Genomic DNA, 25,766 nt, shown 5'->3' with positions numbered 1-25,766 from the left:
GCTGCACCAGATTTTGCACTTTCCAGTTTAAGTAACCCCCCCCCCCCCCCCCAATGCATAACTTCAGAAAAATAAACATGTTATACTCAGAAATGTGATCTTAAGTAAGTTATTTACTCTTAACCTCAATGTAGACTCAATATTAAAACTTAGTCACCTGCAAACTTCAGGCAACTAATCTTTTTACAAGGATTGGAGAAATTACAGATTCCACATCCCAGAGGTTTTCTTTATTATTATTTCTTATACAGGATTTATATAGCGCCGACAGTTTGCGCAGCGCTTTACAATATAAGAGAAGACAATACAGTTACAATACAATTCAATACAGGAGGATTTAGAGGGCCCTGCTCCTTAGAGCTTACAATCTAGAAGAAATCCTTTAAGACTGCTTTAACACTTTGTAAAGTGTAAGTTAATAAGGCTGGAAATCTTTTAACCACTTGCCGACCGCCGCACGACTATCTACGTCGGCGGTCAGCCCCTCACAGGCAAACTAACGTAGGGCTACGTTGCTTGCTTGTGAGGGTCTAGGGAGCGAGCGCTTTTTTTTTGGGGGAATTTCATATAAAAAAATGTGAAAAATATTGCTATTTTTGCAAAATTGACGCTCTTTTTTTGTTTATAGCGCGTGATCAAAAAATCGCACAGGTGATCAAATACCACCAAAAGAAAGCTCTGTTTGTGGGAAAAAAAGGACGTCAAATTCGTTTAGGTACAGCGTCGCACGACCGCGCAATTGTGCGTTAAATTCACGCAGTGCCGAATCGCAAAATACCCCCTGGTCGGAATGGGGGTAAAATCTTCCGGGGCTTAAATGGTTAACACAGCTTTAATTTTACATTAGGCATAACTGTGGGTATCATGAAGGATGTGGAAGACTTTTAAAACAGTTTCATTTAGCGTTCAGCTCTACAAATGAGACAAACTACTAATTATCACTGAAAGATTTAAATTTTTAATTGAGCCTCGATTGCTTTGTGAATTGTTCTGGGAAAGATGTCAACAGAAGAAGCGTTTTGGGCTAAGCAGCTAAATATTTAAGTTATTCCTTTCTTTCTGTTGTGTATGTGTGGGCCAAAGACTGTTCAAAAGATATGTATTTGGCAAATCAACACCCCTTTCTCACCAGAACAGATTTTTTTTGGATGTACATGCTTTTTAGCTTTAAGCTCTGTAATTGTACATGTAAAACTATGAAAACCCAAAATATATACTGCTTATTCACATACTTAATGTATTTAATGGCTTACCCTACAAAACCTTACTGTAAAAAAAATGAACTACAACGTTTTTAAAGTTTCTGAAAACGCAAATATTTTGGTATGTGTGGCACCATGCCTCACATCTTAACCGTTTTCTTGAGCATATCATATTTTTTGAATTTGATGCAAAGTTTCTCAAATGGAGGTCCTGTCATTAAAAGCACTGCCAGGTGGTTCATTCTCTCCTTGGTTTATGCCCTAGGAGAATTGTGCTGTGAGCTCTCGGGGTAGAAAGCTGCTTGACTTTTCCCTCCTGGGAGGTCCCTAGAAGATGCTGGCTGCTGTAAAATAGGAAGTCTGGCCTAGAGGAAATATCCGCAGCTGTCCCAAATAAACAGGCTGAAATGACTGTCTGAGTGAGGAGTCCACACGTTAACATTTTCTTTTTTTTTTTTTCTCCCACAAATTTTTTTATTGAGAAATAACAAAGAGCATTAGAAAATATCAATTTTAGTCTAGTACAATTATCTATTACAAAGCATGTAAATCAGAATCATTGTATCTTTAACAAATAATACATGAAGTATATGTATTGAAACAGGAGATAAAACTAAAAATATGAAAAGAAAAACTCACAAGTTTCTATCTTCTTCACCACTTTACGACCACCCGCCGCAGTTATACTGTGGCAGGCAGCCGCTCCTGCGCAAACCACCGTAGGTATACATCGGTCGCGTGCATGGATCTAAGGGGTGAGCATGCGCCACCGGGGGTGCTCCCGCCCCTGCTCGTCAGCGGGGAAGCCGATGCACAGGGCAGGTGGCTCCGATTGTCGCCTGACACCCGCGATCGCTCCCTGCTGAGAGAGAAGGACGGGCAGCTGTTGTAAACACAGCTGACCGTTCTTCTCCCTTGAATGATCATAGAGCCCCTGTGATCCTTCTAAATAGGATCGCAGGTCTCTATGGTCATTTCACAAGCCACACCCCCACAGTTACAATCACTCCCCTAGGCTCACATTTAACCCCTTGATCACCCACAATGTTAACCCTTTTCCTGCCAGTAATATTATTACAGTAACAATGCATATTTTTAGCACTGATTACTGTAGTAATGTCACTGATCCCCCCCAAAAGTGTCAAAAATGTCAGCCAGGGGTCCGATCTGTCCATGGAAATGTCACAGTCCTGCAAAAAATCGCAGATCGCCGCCATTACCATTAAAAAAAAAAAAAAACAATAAAAATAACATAAATCTTTTCCATAGTTAGTAGACGCAATAACTTTTGTGCAAACCAATCAAAATACGCTTATTGCGATTTTTCTTACCAAACATAGGTAACAGAAAACAAATTGGCCAAAAATTTAAAAAAATTAGATTTTTAAATTTTTTTGGGAATGTTATATAGCCGAATGTGAAAAATATTGTATTTATTTTCAGAATTGTCGCTCTTTTTTTGTTTAAATAAAATAAAAATTTGCAAAGGTGCTAAAATACCACCAAAAGAAAGCTCTATTTGTGGGAAAAAAGGACATCAATTTTATTTAGTTACAACGTTGCACGACCGCGCAATTTTCCGTTAAAGTAACGCAGTGCCGAATCGCAAAATATATGCAGGTCATTAAGGGGGCAAAGCCTTCCATGTCCAGAAGTGATTAATGAGACCATGAGTTTGCAGGTCAGGTTTGAAAGCCAAAAATAGATTCCACAATAACATTTTCAGCTCTTCTGTTTTGCAACACCAGAATCAGGAAATCATTACATTCTTGATACTAAATGTGCAAATTCCCATTTGAGTATTTCAGCAAACATATGAAAAAACAAAGGTGACCAGCGCTATGGACTATCTCAAATTGAAAAATGCGTGAATACAGGCGTAAGCAGCCACAAACCAACCTCTAGCAAAAAGCCAGGGATACGATATATGTAAGAGAAATAAAGTTTGTATATGGCGCTGCCTGTTTAAACAGTGGGTAATGGCCTCCACGCAAAGGTTCGTATATTAAACCAGAAATGCCAAAAAATTATCACTTTTATGTTATGCACTTTTATTCATTGATTTTATCTATATAAGAAGTCACTTCTATTTGTGTGAATAGTCACTAACATTATTCATTTTGATTGCACTGTGCACTTTATTTTTAGGGGGTGCATGCTAAATCCACCCTCTACACTAAACACTTATCACTGCGTTATTTGTCGCAACGCATATATTTTTTGGCATTTCTGGTTTAATATACGAACCTTTGCGTGGAGGCCATTACCCACTGTTTAAACAGGCAGCGCCATATACAAACTTTATTTCTCTTACATATATTCAGCAAACATAGCCTGTGATTGGAAGAAAAAAAATATTTAAAACCTGTGCTAAAACCAAAATAGTCAATGATTATTGGCTGCTGGCTGCAAACATACACAACATGATAAGAGAGAAAGGTGTAGCGCTACTAAAACAAAATCATAGCAAGGTAAATGAAAAGTCCATTCCTTATCCCAATGTGCTGATTGACGAGATCAAACTGTGAGAGAGAGATTCACCACCTCCTACAATGACACACACAGCCTCTTACCAGATGAAATTGGCCCCCTATTACAGGTGGTCAAAGTACGCAGACAAAACCCCTAGGTAAACAGAGGATCTGATTCATAATAAATTGGGAATAAAGGAAAACATAAGGAGGGAAGGGGGACTCGGGAAAAGGGAAAGATAAGGAAAATGGGACTTTAAATGAGACTCGTGCTATAGAGTCTCCATCCCTGTTATGATAAATGAACATAAGGAAATGATCTGATTCGTTAATAGGCAGGCTTAGCTAAGACTCTTCCCGGCAAGAAATGGCCACACAAACTCTTCAAAGGTTTATCTCAAGAGAAGAGGTATTCTCATAGTGTAGTAGATTAATATTAGTGATCGACCAATATCGTTTTTTTACCGCCGATACGGATTTCCAATATTTTGGTAATTGGATATCGGTATCGGCCGATATTTGCCGATATTTTCGGACATTACATTTTTTTTTAAATGTCTACAGGTACTGTGGTGGAGGTGGAGGGATCTGGGGGTCTAAAAGAGCCCAACCCCCTCCTCTGCACTTAATGCTGTAAGTTTTTTTAATTCGGCGCCGCCAGTACCTGGAAGTGATGTCATCTCATGACATCACTTCCGGGTACGCGGCGGCTCCAAATTCAAAGAAATGGAGACCCGGGGCAGACGGCGGCGGTAAAGGTAGGATTCCTGGGTTTCCCGGTGGGATGGGAGACCCGGGCGAGCCGTGGAAGGTGGCGGGAGGGGGGGACGTCCTCTCCCGCTCCTTGGAATGACAGCCGAGCAGCTTCTCAGCCGCATCAGTTGTCATTACAAGACAGCCGACCGTCGGCTATGGACACCGGTACCGGGGTGATGTCTCTAGCTGCAGGCATCACCCCGGTACAAGCACTTTCCCTAAAATATCGCCAATATCGGTAAATCAAAAGCTGATTCCGATATATCAGGGAAAGTGCAGATCGGCCCCCGATATACCGTTGTTGCCAAAAATCGGTCGATCTCTAATTAATATGCAAGATGTTTTATTAAAGATAAAATATTGTGGGGGCGTGGCTTGGATGTAGAGTGGAGAGGACGCCTGCCTTGGGAACTCCTCACATCCTGACTTCAATCTAACCCATCCTGCTGATTTAAGACTCAATACTTACCTACCTATTGTCCATCACTGCTTCGGCATGCCTGCACTACAAATATATGCCATCCAGGCGACGGTCCGTGGCCCCGCACCCGTCTACCAAACACCCGGCCCAGACCGCCACATGGCCGGACGCCATCTTGACGGAGTGGTTACAGGCACTTCTGACAGAGATGGAGGCGGCGCGGGTCTCTAGCCCTTCTTCTGGTGCGCTGGAAAAAGGAGTCGGATCGGATACTGAGGTGATCTTGAACGCCATAGAACACAGTAAAACCTCCCTTCTTGTCCGGATAGATCACCTGGCGGAGGAATGTAACCTCATCCGCAATGACCTCGATAAGATCTGGGGTCGCCTCACCGAAGTGGAGGACCTGGTGTCAACAACTGAAGACTCTGTGGCCCCAACATTCAGGTCTACTGGACGCGCTCCAGGGCAAAGTGGATTTCCTGATGGCCAAAGCGGATGACGCTAAGAATAGAATGCGGCGCAATAATGTGCGGGTACTCGGCCTGCCGGAGGGAGCAGAGGGAGAGGCCCCCGGAGGACTTTGCGGAGGGCCTCTTTAAAGGGCTCTTGGGTCTGAAGGAGGTGTCCCCTACCTATGTGGTGGAGCGGGCCCATCGGGTCCCCACTGGCAGGAAGATTCTGGGTGCCCCCCCAAGGCCCTTCCTAGTCCGCTTCCTCAATTACCGTGACCGGGACAGAATCCTAGGCGAGGCCCTCAAACACCCTGGGTTACGGTTCAAGAATGCTTCTATCCAGCTATATGCAGATTTCTCAGCGGAGCTTCTGAAAAAGCGAAAATCCTTCACTGACGTGAGGCGCAGATTGCAGGAGAAGGGGGTCCAATATGGCATGCTCTACCCTAGCTGGCTGCGGGTCACCCACGGAGGCACTGGGAAGTTTTTCAACACGCCGGACGATGCTGATGCTTGGCTGTTAACCTTGCGCTAATCCGAGTGAGTACCGGATCCAGTCCATTGCCTTACCTCTGAAGGTGCTTCCAGCCTGTCTTGATCCCATCCTGACTGAATTCTGGTCATGGCGCCTATTTGTCTTCCTTTTTGATGCCTTGCTACCCCATTTTTTCTGTCATTTTTATTGAGTTCACTTGCTTGGAGGAGCTCCCTGGGCTCTATATTGCTTTACCCTTATTGTCATATATAGACCTTTTGTTTTGTTTTTTTTCTTCTTTTCCTCTCTTCACTTGACTGTGTGGTGGGGACACCCCCTCCCCCCTTTTTTTTGGGTGGTGGATCCCCTACGCCCCCGATGTTCACGGTCTGAGGCTCCTTGTCCTTTTTTACTGTGAACAGTGTTGCACTACTTTACAGGGATGAAGCTGCACCAGGACACTGTTGTTTTTCTGGTCGGCATGTTTTGATTTTTTTGGGACTGTTTTGATTTTTTTTTTCTGCTGCTAATCTTTTTTGTTCTTCTCTGTTTTTGGCTGCATGCTTTTGTACCATCCATGGAACTCATGTTATGTGCTGCTTTGCATTTTATGTTTACCGATATGTTTTCATGCCATTTTTAAGGCCCGTACACACGATAAGAAAATCTGAAGGGAAAATTTGTCCGACGACCGTTCTGCCGATTTTTCGGATTGTTAGTATGGTGCTTTCGACAGCCAACTCCGACTTTTCGGCTGACAAAATCCTGATGTGCAGGCTATAAAATTTTTGTTGTCCGTAATACAACGTCCGATTTTCGTCTCATTAGTACAGTTTTCGTCTGAAAAAATCTTAAGAGCAAGACTAGGCATGCTCAGAGACGAAAGAACACATACAAAGCAATCCAACACATGACATAACTTCTGAAGTAGAATTCTGTCGTACGGGAAAATTTGTATGAAAATAACCTCTTCACTTTCCAAATCAGACTAGCATACCACAAAAAACAGACGACAGATCGTTCGATAATCTGATCGTGTGTACGGGGCTTTAGGGTCCAGTGTGCTGGTTGTCTGGAGTGGGGAGTGTGTGGCGTGGAGGTCCCCCCTCCCAGGCCTTATGGCGGGGTCCCCTCCTATTATCCTGCTGTATCTCTTCTCCGAGTATGATGGTGGCTTCTCTCATGGAATGTGCGGGGCCTAAATGACAAATTTAAACAGGCATTGCTATTTAAATATCTATAATCTCATAAACCGCAGATATTATTTTTGCAGGAAACTCATTTGCTTGGCAGCTCTGTGTTGGCCATGCACAGGTGCTGGGTGGGTCAATTCTATCCTGATTAACAAATCATTACCATGCCAGGTAGACCAGGTGATTACAGACCCTGAGGAGCAGTAGGTTATCCTTGCTCTGAAGATTGAGACAAGGTTATATGTTTTTGTCAGTGTATATACCCCCCCCTTTCTCCAGCACTGTGTTATACCAAATTTATGAACGCCTGGCTGCGTTCTCCACTCCTGGGATCTTTGTGGCTGGCAATTCAATAACATCCTGAATGGGGAGCTGGACACGTCTAACCCGGGCAGGCAGGCTTGCCCGGATTTTGTGAATTGGGCTTCCGCCTTGCAGCTCACTGAGCTGTGGCGGTGGAAGAACCCCCAGGCTCGTCACTACTCGCATGTCTCAGCCCCCCATCGCTCGGGGTCTTGTATTGATCTTGCCTTTTGTCCACCTTCAGCTCTCCCCTATGTGGCTTCTGCTACGTACCTACCTTCAGGCCTCTCGGACCACTCCCCGTTCAAGATTGTTTTGGAGATGGGGGGTCGGAGAGGGTTGGGAGTGCTGGAGGTTGGGTACTAACTGGTTGCGGTATCCTAGGGTGGAGGAGGGGATGCGGGGCAAGATTGTTCAATACTGGGACCATAATGACCTCACGTCTCCCCCTCTGATATGTTGGGATGCATTCAAGGCCACTATACGTGGGGACTATATTAGTGCTATAAAAGCGGCCAGGGTGGAGGGCGCTGCAGAGCTGGTGGCCTTGGAGGAGCGAGTGTCGTTGGCCGAGTCCGAGTTTGCCTCGGATCAAGCTCCTGAGGCGTACTCCTCCCTGGCCCAGGCCCAGAGGGAACTGAATCTGCATGTGACCTCTGCTGCCCTGGCGGGGGTTGGAGTGCTCAAAGCTAGAATTTTTGAGAGTGGAGACAAGAACGGGAGACTCCTAGCTAACGGTGGCGGACTCTAGGCTCCAGACTGTAGTTTCCCTTATTCGAAGGGAGGCGGGTGATGTTACCTCGGATCAAGATGCCATATTGGCGGAATTCCATGAGCATTATGAAAAACTGTACTCTCTGCTGGCCTACCTGCGGGATGTGGTGGACCTGGGGTATCTAGGAGATGTGTCCTTGCCGATGCTGTCTGAGGAGGAGGCTGCCTCCTTAGACGTGGACTTCTCCCTAGAGGAGGTTGAGGAGGCTATCCGCTCTCTCCCTCCTGAGAAGACCCCGGGCCCGGATTGCCTGCCGGGGGATTGGTACAAGATGTACATATCCGACCTGGCCCCCAGATTGTGCAGCCTCTACAGGGCTTGCCTGGAGGCTGAGGCACTGCCTGACTCCTTATTACAGGCCCATGTAGTCCTGATTTTGAAACCCGAGAAGGACCCCACGCTATGTTCAGCATACCGGCCAATTTCCCTTCTTAATTATGACTTAAAAATCCTTACTAAAATTATTGCCACCAGGTTGATGAAGGTGCTCCCGTTCTTAGTTGACATTGATCAGACTGGCTTCATGCTGGGTAAATCCACTGATATCAACATTCGCATGGTATATATACGCATTTACAGGTCCCAACAGAGGAACAGAGTCAAAGGGTCCTGGTGGCATTGGACCTTGAGAAGGCATTTGACTCTGTCGCTTGGCCCTATCTTGGAGAGGTCCTCCGGTCCTTCGGGTTTGGCCCAACTTTTCGTAAATGGATCAGTATTCTTTATAGTCAGCCTCAGGCCCAGATCAAATTGGGGGGGGGGGCGGGTGTCCCCTGCCTTTCGTACTGAGCGTGGTACCCGCCAGGGTTGCCCACTGTCACCGGCGTTGTTCTCGTTGGTGGTGGAGCCCCTGGCGGCGGCCATCTGTGGGTCCGGGGGGATCGGTGTGGTCCGGGTGGGGTTCCTGGAGGAAAAGTTGGCATTGTACACAGATGATATCATTCTGTCCCTTTGGGATCCTGGCCCCTCTCTCCGGTCTGCCCTGACCCTGCTCTCGCGCTTCACGGAGCTCTCTGGCCTCCGGGTCAACTGGTACAAGTCTCTTCTGTTCCCAGTTGACGTGGGGGCCAGGGTGCAGGCGGACCCCTTACTCCCCTTATGCTGGACAGGCAGAATCAGATATTTGGGTGTCAATATTTCCCCTAACGTGCAAGATTTTTGTGAGCTCAATCTTTATCCCCTTCTACACTCCTTCAGGGACAGACTTAAGGTGTGGGTGAATCTTCTGTTGACATTGATTGGGAGAATTAACCTTGTCAAAATGAAATTATTACCCCCTCCTATATATCCTGCGCCAATCCCTGGTGTGGATCCCCAAACGGTGTTTAAACAATTCCATTCACAGATTACCATGTTTCTGTGGGGGGCTCGACCTCCACGACTCCGCCTGTCCTTATTGCAGGGGGCCTTGCCTGACTCGTGGGGGCCTTGCCTGCCCCGATTTTTTCACGTACTTTGTTGCTGGCCTGTTGACCCATGCCCATAACTGGCTTATATCTGACTCCACTAATTCTGCAGTGGCACTCAAGGCAGGCCCTTCTTGGGTCATACGAGGCACTGCGTAATGCCCTTTTCCGGAGCCCTAGGGCCCCTTATCCCATTAGCATCTCCATGAAGGCGGTTTTGAGGGCTTGGTCCCTGGTGTCCCCTATACTAAATCCGGCCCCAATCGGTTTCTCCGAATTCCCCCTTGTGGCAGAACCCGGAGTTTTCTGAATTTTACTCTATCCCGGATCTGTCCATTTGGGCCACTAAGGGCATTCAGGAATTATCCCAAATATACCAGGGGAATGACCTTATGACCTTTGATCAATTGAAATCTAAATTTTCTCTGCCCAACTCCTACTTTTTTCGGTTCCTGCAGCTCCGCCACGCCTTCCGAGTTCAGTTTTGGAGCGCCCCTCCTGACCTGTCCCTGGCGGATTTAGAGTTGCTCCTCTGAGATGAGGACCTTGAGAAACTGCTCTCCTCCATCTACAGCTCCTTGCTGCCTAGTGTGCATGCGGGCCTGGAGGGGCTGCAGGAGTTCTGGGTGGCGGAGGTGCCGGAGCTGGACTCAGAGGACGTGTGGGATTATCCTTTCAAACATTTGGTTTCCTCCAGAGACCACTTGGTACTGTTCAAAATACTCCATAGGTTCCACCTCACGCCCTCTAGACCAGTGTTAATTTTGGCAGCAAATTTCAATTTAGTTTTAGTCTTAGTCTTAGGACTAAAATGGCATTTTAGTTTTAGTCCTATTTTAGTCTTCTGCAAGTGTTTTAGTTTTAGTCGTATTTAGTCGACTAAAACTCCAGTATATTTTAGTCGACTAAAACGCCCTACATTTTAGTCGACTAAAACTCATTTTATTCATCTATAATCAAATGGGTGTAGTTCAATTGTAATTTGTAATCCATTATTTAAGCATTTCTCTACAATTTCCAAACTCATTATATATACTACTGCTGGTCCTGGAGTGAAAAATCGAATATGTTATTATTTATGCTTTGAGCATGCACCAGTGTTAATTTTTGGCAGCAAATTTCGATTTAGTTTTAGTTATAGTCTTTTGACTAAAATGCCATTTTAGTTTTAGTCGTATTTTAGTCTTAAGACTAAAATGCCATTTTAGTTTTAGTCGTATTTTAGTCATCTGAATTGTGTTAGTCGACGAAAACGTTTTAGTCGGTTTTAGTCGACGAAATTAACACTGCTCTAGACTACACAGGGTGTCTCCCGACATCCCCAATTCTTGCTGGCACTGTAATTCCGACGCCCCCTCCTATGCTCACATGATTTGGCACTGTCCGTCCCTGCAACTGTTTTGGTCTGAGATGCTCAGCTTTATCACTAGGTTGACTACCATTAATGTGCCCTCTGGGATTGAGACCTGTATCCTGGGGCTTGTGAATGCGTTGGCCCACACTGTTGCTACTCGCACCTTGCTGGGGCTCCTTCTCTTCTACGCTAGGAAATTGGTGGTGATGCGTTGAAAGGCTCTGGTGATCTCAGTTGTTCCACTATATAAGGCGGTCTACACATACTGGGGGTGCCCCAACAAATTTCATAAGGTTTGGGACCTGTGGCTTGAAGCTAAGGACACTATTGTAGACCAGGATGTTGCAGACGTTGGTGTACCCTGACCCTGCTTATGGACTGTCCCATTTTTGTTTGTGGTGATGTGGGATGTAAGTGGCTCCTGGCGCACATTGGGCCCGAGGTGGATCGGTGTTATACGCATTGGTATTTATGTAGGATGTCTGAGATATGCACATGCTCTCCCTAAGCAGCAGCTATTGTTGGGGGGTTGGTGGTTCTAGCTAAGTTTTCTTTTTTTTTGTTGTTGTTCCTTTGTTTTTGTGTTTTTTGAGCCTGGGTATGCCCACATGGCTCTGTTTTGTACCTTGTTTTTTCTAAAATACCATAAATAGAATTTAAAAAAAAAAAAGATAAAATATTGCACTCACATAGTTCCAAGTTAAAAACGGCATAGTAGTAAGGGTTGCAGAAGTTTTCAACCAGGAAAATGGCCGCACTCTGCTCCATTGATGTCACACACCAAGACACCACCCAGCATTACACAATGTATATGCATTTTCTTGAGATAGTTTTCCTATTCCCAGTGTCCTTTTTTGGTTTAACAATAGATCAGTTTTAAAATGTATTTCCTACCAACACTTTATTTTATTTGTTAGCTCTTATAAAATTTGCCCTACATATGTGCCGATGTACTCTTGACCATAATGAGCTTTCCGACTCAAACGCCACTACTGTGCAATTATTGTTGCTCTACATTGGCCTGTAGAATACAGTGAAGTGTACAAGCTGCAAAAAAATCATTTATGTCTACCCTGTGCTGAACAGAACTCAGTTCAAGAGAACACGAGTACACAGAAAGCTCCTGTGCACACAAACCCTTAATGTCAAAGCCTTCAAAAGAGGAAAAAGATAACCATGCCTAACTTTTCACTGCTAGCTTGTACCAAAACACTTCTGAAAAGGACAGCTTGTCTGTATTGTCTGCCTACTTCAATGCAGCTGCTTCATATCTGGACTTTGTCTGCTCTGCGCTGATGCTGGAGATTTTTGTGATTAAACCAAGTCTATAGCAGGTTATCACTGTAAACTTTGCAGGAAAGTGTGCCTTGTATTTGATTGGATTCTGCCTTCCTAGGAATCAGGAGATTAGGTTCCAAAAGCCAAATGCATATCTGCAACTCCAGATCAGCTGTGTAATAATTAGACTTGTGCAAATAGGGTTTAAAACCAATTCTACAGAGCATTTAACAGATCAGGTAAAAAGTCAGGATTATGGTGAATAGATTTTAGGATTAACATGGATATACTGTATTTTCTGCTGAGCTGTTTTTAAGCTATCTTTTTTAGCACTTTCTCATTCTGTTTATTTTGGTAAGTATTATAGTGCAGATGTATTCTTTACTTAGAAATATAATTATGCTCATGGATATAGAAGTCTTTAAAAACCAAGGGGATAAATACAGCATCGCATTTTTAGAGAGCTTAAACTTCAAAAAGTAAATTATGTGTGAAAGATAGTTAAAGTAAATTAAACAATAATAAGTAGCAGAAAAGGGTTTTAAGAATTTTATGTTTTACAAGGGTCATCCAATAAGTTCTTTGTTTGACTATGACAGAGTAGTTGTAGGTTAACAATGTGATAATATATTTTCTACACATCTAGGGTGCAAATTTATTTCTTTAACCACTTCTGGACCGGAAGATTTTCCCCCTTAATGACCAGGTCATATTTTGCGATTCGGCACTGCGTTATTTTAATGGACAAATGCGTGGTCGTGCGATGCTGTACCCAAATAAAATTGATGTCCTTTTTTTCCCACAAATAGAGCTTTCTTTTGGTGGTATTTGATCACCTCTGCGAATTTTATTTTTTGCGCTATAAACAAAAAAAGAGCGACAATTTTGAAAAAAATAAAAAACAATATTTTTCATTTTCTGCTATATAACATTCTCAAAAAAAAAAAAAAAATTTGAAAATCAAAATGTTTTAAGATTTTAGGCCAATTTGTTTTCTGTTACATATTTTTGGTAAAAAAAAAATCACAATAAGCTTATTTTGATTGGTTTGCACAAAAGTTATCGCGTCTACTAACTACGAGAAAAATGTATGTCATTTTTATTGTTTTTTTTTTCTACTAGTAATAGCGGTGATTTACGTTTTTTAGCGGGACTGCGACATTGCAGCGGACGGATCGGACCCCTAACTGACATTTTTGACACTTTTGGGGGAATCAGTGATATTACTACAGTGATCAATGCCAAAAATATGCACTGTTACTGTAATAATGACACTGGCAGGGAAGGGGTTAACACTGTGGAAGATCAAGGGGTTAAATGTGAGCCTAGGGGAATGATTCTAACTGTGAGGGGGGGTGTAGCTTGTGAAATGACCATAGAGACCTGTGTTCCTATATAGAAGGATCACAGGAGCTCTATGATAATTTCAGGGAGAAGGACGGTTGGCTGTGTTTACAACAGCCGACCATCCTTCTCTCTCAGTGGGGAACGATCGCGAGTGTCAGGCGGCAATCGAAACCGCCTGCCCTGGGCATCCGAGTCCCCGCTGCCGAGTTGGGGCAGGAGTGCGCCAGCGCGCACTCGCCCCCGAGCTGCAGGCGCGCGACCGATGTAGGTCTACAACGTTGTGCACAGGAGAGCCGCACTGGCGCAGTAAATTGGCGGCGGGCGGTCGGGAACCGGTTAACTAATTGTGAACTATGGGACCAATAAAAGTTGGATGGAAGTACTCATAACACATGTCCATTCCTTTCTAGTCCTCTCTGCTGCTCTCCCCCTCCCATTTGCTGGTAATTCCCTTTTGTCAAAATGATATTAGGGAGTTGCTGTGTAATATAGGCTGGTGTAGCAGCTGATTTTGTCAATAATGGACCTGCTGACACTGTGGGGTTGATTTACTAAAGGCAAGTAGATGGCGCGGTTTGCGAGTGCAGTTGCTCCAGAGCAGTAAATGACGGAAAGATCTACTGACTTCTATTATCTAATCATGTGCAAGCAAAAATGCGATTTTTTTTTTCCTTGCATGTGTTTGGGTATTCTTTCTAGAGTAAAGCTTTACTTCATTTACTAAGCTCTGGAGCAACTGCACTTGCAAAGTGTACAGTCTATTTGTCTTTAGTACATCAACCCCTGTGTTTATCAACACTGTTCAGATGCAGGATACAGAGATACAAAGTAACATTAGGGGTTGATTTACTAAAGGAAAATAGACTGTGCACTTGGCAAGTGCAATTGCATTTTTTTCCTAGTAAATATAATGTGGTGATGCTTCTCTTTGTAAACAATACCCAATCAGGTGCAGGAAAATATAAAAAAAAGAGCATTTTTGCTTGCACATTTACTAAGCTCTGGGAAAAACAAGCGCAACTACACTTGCAAAGTGCGCAACCTATTTATACCTTTACTAAATCAACCCCATTAAGTCTATATAGACCCATATTTTGATATTTATATTAGTTTTGGATAGAATTAGGGATGGGCTTGTGTTCAGGCGTCGATACCGGGCCAGTGAGCTAATATGTGGCCTTATTAGGTCAATGATGTCAGAAGCATCAATGCCCCTTTGTGTATTTGGAACTGCCTTCTGGGTTCAGTCAAATACAATTTTTGACCAAACCCAAAAGGGGTAAGAACCCAACCCCTGTCTTGTTTCGATGCTTTACAGGGCTTAATTATAGAGATGTTCTATCACTTTCTGCCATTAAGACCCCATTTGTCCAAACATGAAATGAGGGGAAAAAAACTTGTAATAGGAAAACAGACATCAAAAATCTGATATGTGTTTATGCATTCCCCAACTTAAAAAAAAAAAAAAAAAAAAAACATGTTTACATCTGATGTTGTTTCTGTTAGGGAGTTATCCTGTATTATTATTAAAAAAAAAAAAAAAAAAAAAAAAAAATCTCAGATTTGGCCCATAGATACATTTCTGAAATATAAATAAATGAAAGATAGAAAGATACATAAATGAAACATGAAATGGTTTGGTGCGATTATTCTTAACTTACCTTCTCTACTCTGAACCAGGGCTTGGCTGGGCCCAGGTATAACTACCTCCTATATTGGGGCTTAAGGGTTGTGGTGGTGGTGGTGGTGGAGGAGGAAGAAGTTGTTGAGCAGCTGTTTCCTCTGTGGAGAAACAGATGCCTTGAGCTTGTTACTTTCCCTCCTTAGAGGAAGACGAGGACTCCAGCACTGAAATGGGCATCCATTTCTGCCACTACTGCCAGCCCAGCTCCAATCACTGGCATCAGTGGCCAGTCATGGCTAGGAAAGAAAAAAGGAAAAGAAAAAAAAAACATACTTTAAAAAAGGCATTGTGGCACATCACACTATAGTAGCATTTCTTGTATGTGCCTCGTAACAATGGCAAGTCATTGTGTTTAGGTGCAGTGACATGTTTTCACTTAGGGTAGATGGAAGTAATGGGGAAAAGCATGCTTGTTAGAACCCATGTGCATGTCCTACAGCTTAGAACCCAAGTGCATAGAGCTCTACCTGGCAGCGATGTACAAAAACCTTCTGCTTGATCAATGCCACCAGCAGGGATTTTCTCAACCCATCATCATTCATTCATTCAACATCCAGCTGGATTACAATATGAGGGCATTAATAAAAGTTATTTTAGGGGTATGTTTGTGTTTTCTTTATATTAAATCTGATCTCCAAATTTACTTTTCATTTTAAATAGTTTTTTGGACCAAGCTGGTCCAAATTAACTATTTCCTTCACTGCTACAATGTCTATAAGCACTGTATAAACTGGATGTAGCTTCATCTATATATAGTGATGTCGCGAACCTAAAATTCGCCGTTCGCGAACGGCGAACGCGAACATCGGCAAATGTTCGCGAACCGGCGAACCGGGCGAACCGCCATAGACTTCAATAGGCAGGCGAATTTTAAAACACACAGGGACTCTTTCTGGCCACAATAGTGATGGAAAAGTTGTTTCAAGGGGACTAACACCTGGACTGTGGCATGCCGGAGAGGGATCACGCAAAAAAAAGTTCTTAAAAATTATAATTTTTTGATAGAGAGCCAATTATTGGAAAAATTAAAAAAAAATAAAAATAAAAAATTTCTTTGGATTTAGCATCTGGGGGGTCTAAAACGTGTACCTGTGAAGTTTCAGCTCTGTAGCATGTCCAGAACCCCTAAAAAACAGCATTTTTCTTATATTTTCAGGAATATGGCTTCTCTGCGGCTGGCTTTTTTTCTTGCAGGCATTTAGCGGGCATTTTTTTAGGCAGGCATGTCATTTTTTGTATTCAGTGTCTGGGGGGTCTAAAAAGTGTAGCTGTCAAGTTTCAGCTCTGTAGCATGTCCAGAACCCCTAAAAAACGGCATTTTTATTATATTTTCAGTAATACGGCTTCTCTGCGGCTGGCTTTTTCTCTTGCAGGCATTTATCGGGCATTTTTTTAGGCAGGCATGTCATTTTTTGTATTTAGTGTCTGGGGGGTCTAAAAAGTGTACCTGTCAAGTTTCAGCTCTGTAGCATGTCCAGAACCCCTAAAAAACAGCATTTTTATTATATTTTCAGTAATACGGCTTCTCTGCGGCTGGCTTTTTCTCTTGCAGGCATTTATCGGGCATTTTTTTAGGCAGGCATGTCATTTTTTGTATTTAGTGTCTGGGGGGTCTAAAAAGTGTACCTGTCAAGTTTCAGCTCTGTAGCATGTCCAGAACCCCTAAAAAACAGCATTTTTATTATATTTTCAGGAATACGGCTTCTCTGCGGCTGGCTTTTTCTCTTGCAGGCATTTAGCGGGCATTTTTTTAGGCAGGCATGTCATTTTTTGTATTTAGTGTCTGGGGGGTCTAAAAAGTGTACCTGTCAAGTTTCAGCTCTGTAGCATGTCCAGAACCCCTAAAAAACAGCATTTTTATTATATTTTCAGGAATACGGCTTCTCTGCGGCTGGCTTTTTCTCTTGCAGGCATTTAGCGGGCATTTTTTTAGGCAGGCATGTTATTTTTTGTATTTAGTGTCTGGGGGGTCTAAAAAGTGTACCTGTCAAGTTTCAGCTCTGTAGCATGTCCAGAACCCCTAAAAAACAGCATTTTTATTATATTTTTAGTAATACGGCTTCTCTGCGGCTGGCTTTTTCTCTTGCAGGCATTTATCGGGCATTTTTTTAGGCAGGCATGTCATTTTTTGTATTTAGTGTCTGGGGGGTCTAAAAAGTGTACCTGTCAAGTTTCAGCTCTGTAGCATGTCCAGAACCCCTAAAAAACAGCATTTTTATTATATTTTCAGGAATACGGCTTCTCTGCGGCTGGCTTTTTCTCTTGCAGGCATTTATCGGGCATTTTTTTAGGCAGGCATGTCATTTTTTGTATTTAGTGTCTGGGGGGTCTAAAAAGTGTACCTGTCAAGTTTCAGCTCTGTAGCATGTCCAGAACCCCTAAAAAACAGTATTTTTATTATATTTTCAGTAATACGGCTTCTCTGCGGCTGGCTTTTTCTCTTGCAGGCATTTATCGGGCATTTTTTTAGGCAGGCATGTCATTTTTTGTATTTAGTGTCTGGGGGGTCTAAAAAGTGTACCTGTCAAGTTTCAGCTCTGTAGCATGTCCAGAACCCCTAAAAAACAGCATTTTTATTATATTTTCAGGAATACGGCTTCTCTGCGGCTGGCTTTTTCTCTTGCAGGCATTTAGCGGGCATTTTTTTAGGCAGGCATGTCATTTTTTGTATTTAGTGTCTGGGGGGTCTAAAAAGTGTACCTGTCAAGTTTCAGCTCTGTAGCATGTCCAGAACCCCTAAAAAACAGCATTTTTATTATATTTTCAGGAATACGGCTTCTCTGCGGCTGGCTTTTTCTCTTGCAGGCATTTAGCGGGCATTTTTTTAGGCAGGCATGTTATTTTTTGTATTTAGTGTCTGGGGGGTCTAAAAAGTGTACCTGTCAAGTTTCAGCTCTGTAGCATGTCCAGAACCCCTAAAAAACAGCATTTTTATTATATTTTCAGGAATACGGCTTCTCTGCGGCTGGCTTTTTCTCTTGCAGGCATTTATCGGGCATTTTTTTAGGCAGGCATGTCATTTTTTGTATTTAGTGTCTGGGGGGTCTAAAAAGTGTACCTGTCAAGTTTCAGCTCTATAGCATGTCCAGAACCCCTAAAAACAGCATTTTTATTATATTTTCAGGAATACGGCTTCTCTGCGGCTGGCTTTTTCTCTTGCAGGCATTTAGCCGGCATTTTTTTAGGCAGGCATGTCATTTTTTGTATTTAGTGTCTGGGGGGTCTAAAAAGTGTACCTGTCAAGTTTCAGCTCTGTAGCATGTCCAGAACCCCTAAAAAACAGCATTTTTTCTTATATTTTCAGGAATATGGCTTCTCTGCGGCTGGCTTTTTTTCTTGCAGGCATTTAGCGGGCATTTTTTTAGGCAGGCATGTCATTTTTTGTATTTAGTGTCTGGGGGGTCTAAAAAGTGTACCTGTCAAGTTTCAGAATTTTCAAAAATTATATAATACAGAAAATATATATATCACTCTGTATGTGTGTCGGGATAAGGTAACCTGAAATTAATCAGTATTCCTTAAAAATGTAAATTTCACCAATGTATATCAATAATCACATAAATCATAAATCATCCAGTGTAAAATATAATAAAGTGAAAAAATTAGGGTAATAATTAAATTAAATCCCAATAAAGTCCATGCAAAAATTAGGAGAAAATCCAAGAAGGTGTGCCACAAGATCCCAAAGAGTGCATCCACGCAATTCCTTGTAAGAATATAATAGACACCAACGTGTAAATCACCCAGGGAAAATCAGATGGCTGCTTACCAGAACGGGTAGGTCTCTCAAGCTAATGAGTAGACCACAGAAAGCTTAAGTGTAATGCCAAGGATGGCCACAGGATGTCTCCTTTAAATTCTCAATGGCGATGTCCACATAGTAGGAAACAAATTATGACAGGGACATAGTGTAACTCCGTATACAAGGCATTCATTAAAAAGTAAAAAGCAGATAAAACCACTCACATTTGCGATGTGAATTCAAGGCATCTAAAGATTACAGGTACGCTGGAAACGAACGAACATCTCCCTCGCTGTTAGTATCTAGGTAGCCGGCTTGTTGGGGGCGTGGTCTCGTCACGTCTAGGTCACCCTAGACCTAGGGTGACCTAGACGTGACGAGACCACGCCCCCAACAAGCCGGCTACCTAGATACTAACAGCGAGGGAGATGTTCGTTCGTTTCCAGCGTACCTGTAATCTTTAGATGCCTTGAATTCACATCGCAAATGTGAGTGGTTTTATCTGCTTTTTACTTTTTAATAAATGCCTTGTATACGGAGTTACACTATGTCCCTGTCATAATTTGTTTCCTACTATGTAAACATCGCCATTGAGAATTTAAAGGAGACATCCTGTGGCCATCCTTGGCATTACACTTAAGCTTTCTGTGGTCTACTCATTAGCTTGAGAGACCTACCCGTTCTGGTAAGCAGCCATCTGATTTTCCCTGGGTGATTTACACGTTGGTGTCTATTATATTCTTACAAGGAATTGCGTGGATGCACTCTTTGGGATCTTGTGGCACACCTTCTTGGATTTTCTCCTAATTTTTGCATGGACTTTATTGGGATTTAATTTAATTATTACCCTAATTTTTTCACTTTATTATATTTTACACTGGATGATTTATGATTTATGTGATTATTGATATACATTGGTGAAATTTACATTTTTAAGGAATACTGATTAATTTCAGGTTACCTTATCCCGACACACATACAGAGTGATATATATATTTTCTGTATTATATAATTTTTGTATTTTTTTGGTGATTTCATTATTCACTATTTTCTAGCGCAGCACATTTTCGTTTAATTTCCACTATGGGTTTTTTCTGTGATTCCTTTGTGCAGCAGCTCACCCTACAATACTAATTTTTTATATAATTATATTAGCGCAGAAATATCCACTTTTATGATGTTTTATCGGTCAAGTAGTGTAAGGGTTACGCCCGTCGCCCGCTTCACAGTGACAGACCAAACTCTGACAGACCAAACTCCCCGTTTAACAGTCAGTCAGTCCATTTGCACAACCGCAAACTCCCCATTTGCACAAGGTTGGATACCAAGCTAGCCATGTCCCGTTCCTTGTCCTCACTGACATCATTGAAGGTCTCTTCCTCCACCCAGCCACATACAACACCAAGGGTCCCCGAAAGGTGAGAACAAGCCCCCTGGGACGCCTGCTGTGGCTGGTATTCCACCTCCTCAAAGCCACCTTCCTCCTCTGACTTCTCTTCTTCAGACTCCTCTCTCTGCGTTGCCACAGGTCCAGCAATTGACAACGACAAGGCTGCTTCTGGTGGTGATGAGGACCACAACTCTTCCTCTTCATGCTCATCTACAGCCTGATCCAGTACTCTTCGCAGGGCACGCTCCAGAAAAAACGCATATGGGATGAGGTCGATGATGTTGCCTTGGGTTCGACTGACCACCAGGGTTGTCATCTCCGCAAAAGGACGCATGAGCCTACAGCCATTGTTCATGAGCATTCAGTAACGCGGCCAAAAAATACCCAGCTCCGCAGAAAGAATGAAAGAAAATGAATGTTTTTTTTTATGAAAAATTATCCTGCGGATCGCTTTTGGTCTGTACACAATGAAGCAACGACCTTATCATCTGGGGTGTGCCAACACAATCCTAGAGATGATCGCTTCATTGTGATACGCAAGCCCCTTCACCACGACAAGGTAACGATCACGAAGGGGAATTGACACATGTATGTGCCTTTTTTTTTGTTTTTTGTTTTTTTGCAGCCACAGTGTAGCACCAGAGGCCAGAAAAATTAGGCATGTACACATGCATGAAAAAGTAGGTATTGTTGCAGCCGCTGCTGTAGCAGCGGCCTGAAAAATTGAGGTTTTAAGGCAGAAAGTGCACTAAAACATTGCGGCTTGAACCATAGTTGGTGGCGGAGACGTCACGTAAGTCATCCGGCATGCAGAGAATGATTATATACAGCAGCGTGTGGACCATTTTTAGGCCAAGGCATCTCAGTCATCACCAGGCCTTTTTTAGTCAAATGCATCCCCCACTGTCAGTCCCTTCGGGATCCATGCCTCATTCATCTTAATAAACGTGAGGTAATCAAGACTTTTTTGACCTAGGCGACTTCTCTTCTCAGTGACAATACCTCCTGCTGCGCTGAAGGTCCTTTCTGACAGCACACTTGAAGCGGGGCAGGCCAGAAGTTCAATGGCAAATTGGGATAGCTCAGGCCACAGGTCAAGCCTGCACACCCAGTAGTCAAGGGGTTCATCGCTCCTCAGAGTGTCGATATCTGCAGTTAAGGCAAGGTAGTCTGCTACCTGTCGGTCGAGTCGTTCTCTGAGGGTGGACCCCGAAGGGCTGTGGCGATGCATAGGACTAAAAAAGCTCCGCATGTCCTCCATCAACAAGACGTCTGTAAAGCGTCCTGTCCTTGCCGGCGTGGTTGTGGTGGTAGGAGGAGGATTACTTTCACCTCTTCCCCTGTTGGATTCCCGTTGTGCTGTGACATCACCCTTATACGCTGTGTAAAGCATAGTTTTTAACTTATTTTGTAGCTGCTGCATCCTTTGCGACTGCCGGTAATTGGGTAACATATCACAGACTTTCTGCTTATACCGGGGGTCTAGTAGCGTGGCCACCCAGTACAGGTCGTTCTCCTTCAGCCTTTTTATACGAGGGTCTCTCAACAGGCATGTCAGCATGAAAGACCCCATTTGCACAAGGTTGGATGCCGAGCTACTCATGTCCAATTCCTCGTCCTCACTGATGTCATTGAAGGTGTGTTCTTCCCCCCAGCCACGTACAACACCACGGGTACCAGATAGGTGACAATGAGCACCCTGGGATGCCTGCTGTGGTTGGTGTTCCTCCTCCTCAAAGCCACATTCCTCCTCTGACTCCTCTTCCTCACACTCCTCTTCCAGTGTTGCCGCAGGTCCAGCAATCGATGGTAAGGCTGTTTCTGGTGGTGGTGATGGTGACCACAACTCTTCCTCTTCCTCTTTACGCTCATCTACGGCCTGATCCAGCACTCTTCGCAGGGCACGCTCCAGGAAAAAAACATATGGGATGATGTCGCTGATGGTGCCTTCAGTGCGACTCACTAGGTTTGTCACCTCCTCAAAAGGACGCATGAGCCTACAGGCATTGTGCATGAGCGTCCAGTAACGTGGCAAAAAAATACCCAGCTCCGCAGAGGCTGTCCTAGCACCCCGGTCATACAAATACTCGTTGACCGCTTTTTCTTGTTGGAGCAGGCGGTCGAACATTAGCAGTGTTGAATTCCAACGTGTCGGGCTGTCGCAAATCAAGCGCCTCACTGGCATGTTGTTTCGCCGCTGAATATCTGCAAAGTGCGCCATGGCCGTGTAGGAACGCCTGAAATGGCCACACACCTTCCTGGCCTGCTTGAGGACGTCCTGTAAGCCTGGGTACTTCTGCACAAAACATTGCACAATCAGATTCAACACATGTGCCATGCACGGCACATGTGTCAACTTGCCCAAAATCAATGCCGCTAACAAATTGCTCCCGTTGTCACACACCACTTTGCCGATCTCCAGTTGGTGCGGGGTCAGCCACTGATCCACCTGTGCGTTCAGGGCGGACAGTAGTGCTGGTCCGGTGTGACTCTCTGCTTTCAGGCAAGTCAACCCCAAGACAGCGTGACACTGTCGTATCCGGCATGTGGAATAGCCCCTGGGGAGCTGGGGGGGGTGCAGTTGGTGTGGAGCAAGACGCAACAGCAGAAGAGGACTCAGCCGAGGAGGTTAGCAAAGAGGATGGAGTAGGAGGAGTAGAGGAGGTGGCAGCAGGCCTGCCTGCAAGTCGTGGCGGTGTCACCAACTCCTCTGCAGCAGAGCCACGCATTCCATGCTTGGCAGCCGCCAGCAGGTTTACCCAATGCGCAGTGTACGTTATATACCTGCCCTGACCGTGCTTTGCAGACCAGCTATCAGTGGTCAGATGGACCCTTGCCCCAACACTGTGTGCCAGACGTGACATGATTTCCTTTTCCACAATAGAGTACAGGTTGGGGATTGCCTTTTGTGAAAAATAATTTCGGCCGGGTACCTTCCACTGTGGTGTCCCAATAGCGACAAATTTTTTGAAGGCCTCAGACTCCACCAGCTTGTATGGTAAAAGCTGGCGGGCTAAGAGTTCCGACAAGCCAGCTGTCAGACGCCGGGCAAGGGGGTGACTCTGCGAGATTGGCTTTTTACGCTCAAACATTTCCTTGACAGACACCTGACTGTGGGCAGGTGACGAGCAGGAACTGCTGAAGGTGAGAGGCGGAGGGGCGGGTTGTTGATAGGGGGCATGGAGGACAGCAGTGGTTGACGTGGCTGAAGATGCTGGACCAGGAGGAGGATGGTGGCTTTCAGTTTGTGTGCTGCTTTTACTCATGTGTTGATCCCATAGGCGTTTGTGATGTGAGATCATGTGCCTTCGCAAAGCAGTTGTACCTAGGTGGGTGTTGGACTTCCCACGACTCAGTTTCTTTTGGCACAGGTTACAAATGGCATCGCTGATATCAGAGGCAGACACACAAAAAAAATGCCACACTGCTGAGCTTTGCAAGGACGGCATTCTGGTGGTGGCAACAGCTTGCGTTGATTGGCGTGCTGTCTGGCTGACCCCGGGTGCCGAATCTACATGCTGTCTGACTGCGCCACTAGCTCCTTGCGATGACCTCCTCCCCCTGCTTCCAACTCGTCTCCTCCTCCTCTCTGTCTCCCCATCTGAACTTTCCCCCTCTTCTTCTGCTCTTCGAGCAGGCACCCAGGTGACATCCACAGACACATCGTCATCATCAGCCGCTTCACTTGACAACTCAGCAAAGGCAGCAGCAGCAGGTACAACATCATCATCATCACAATGTACGTCCATGTGTATAATGCTGCCTGACTGAGACATATCCCCGTTATCTACATCCTCTGGCACTAATAGTTGCGCATCACTTATTTCTTCCAACTGATGTGAAAATAACTCCTCTGACGGATCAAGTGAAGCGGCTGTGGTGCTAGTGTTGGTGGTGGTGCCGGCGGGCTGGCGAGTGGTAAATTGAGAGGTGCCCGAAGCTGAGCTGGAGGAGGATGGTGCATTAGGGTTCCGAGCGGAAGCTGTAGACGATTGGGTGTCTTGTGTAAGCCAGTCAACTATGGCCTCAGAATTTTTTGAGTTCAGGGTCTGTGGTGGCCTCTGAACACTGGGCATTATTCTAGGGCCTAAGGAAATCACAGCACCACGACCACGACGGCCCTTGCGGGGTGGCCTGCCTCTGCCTGTCATTTTCTTTTTTAATGTGTTGTGTACTATGAGTGCAAGGTGCTGTGCCACCCTATAGGAGTGTTGGGCAGTGGGTACAGTACACTCTGTGGACCTGACAGTCACTGGCACTCAGGCAACTTCAATTAAAAAATATATATATTTTTTTTACTTGGCAAGCTGCTGTGCCACCTTATATATCAGTGGTGGGTGGGCAGTGGCACAGTACACTCTCTGTGGACCTGACAGCAGTCACTGGCACCCAGGCAACTGCAATTTTAAAAAATATATATTTTATTTTACTTTGCAAGCTGCTGTGCCACCTTATATATCAGTGGTGGGTGGGCAGTGGCACAGTACACTCTCTGTGGACCTGACAGCAGTCACTGGCACCCAGGCAACTGCAATTTTAAAAAATATATATTTTATTTTACTTTGCAAGCTGCTGTGCCACCTTATATATCAGTGGTGGGTGGGCAGTGGCACAGTACACTCTCTGTGGACCTGACAGCAGTCACTGGCACCCAGGCAACTGCAATTTTAAAAAATATATATTTTATTTTACTTTGCAAGCTGCTGTGCCACCTTATATATCAGTGGTGGGTGGGCAGTGGCACAGTACACTCTCTGTGGACCTGACAGCAGTCACTGGCACCCAGGCAACTGCAATTAAAAAATATATATATTTTTTTTTACTTTGCAAACTGCTGTGCCACCTTATATATCAGTGGTGGGTGGGCACACAGTGGCACTGCAGTGGGCACAGTACACTCTGTGGACCTGACAGTAACTGGCAGCCCAGGCAACTGCAATAATAAAAAATATTTTTTTTTTTAAATTTGCAACAAGATGCTGTGCCACCGTATATATATCAGTGGTGGGCAGTGCACTGCAGTGGGTACAGTGCACTCTGTGGACCTGACACAGCACTCACTGCAATTATGACAGAGGAAAAAAAAAATATTTTTTAAAATGCAAGGTACTGTGCCTGTGCCACCCGAAATGAGTGTGGTGTGCACACAGTACAGTCTGTGGTAGGTCTGTGGCCTCTCACACACAGCGGGCAGGCAACTGCAGTGTACAATAGATATATATAGATATATATATAAAGAAAAAACTCTATTACCTTACCAGCCCTTAAAAGGGCTTTTGGGGACACTATATATATAGATATATATATATATATATATAAATAAAAAAAATCCTCAATTACCAGCCCTTAAAAGGGCTTTTGGGGACACTAGATAGATATAGATATATATATATATAAGAAGAAACAACTCAATTACCAGCCCTTAAAAGGGCTTTTGGGGACGCTAGGTATATATATATATATATATATATATATATATATATAAAAAAAAATTACACAAATACCAGCCCTTAG

This window comes from Pelophylax lessonae, assembly GCF_965119305.1.
Source record: "Pelophylax lessonae genome assembly, chromosome: 2".
NCBI lineage: Eukaryota > Metazoa > Chordata > Amphibia > Anura > Ranidae > Pelophylax > Pelophylax lessonae.
Note: the sequence above shows the minus strand (reverse complement) of the source record.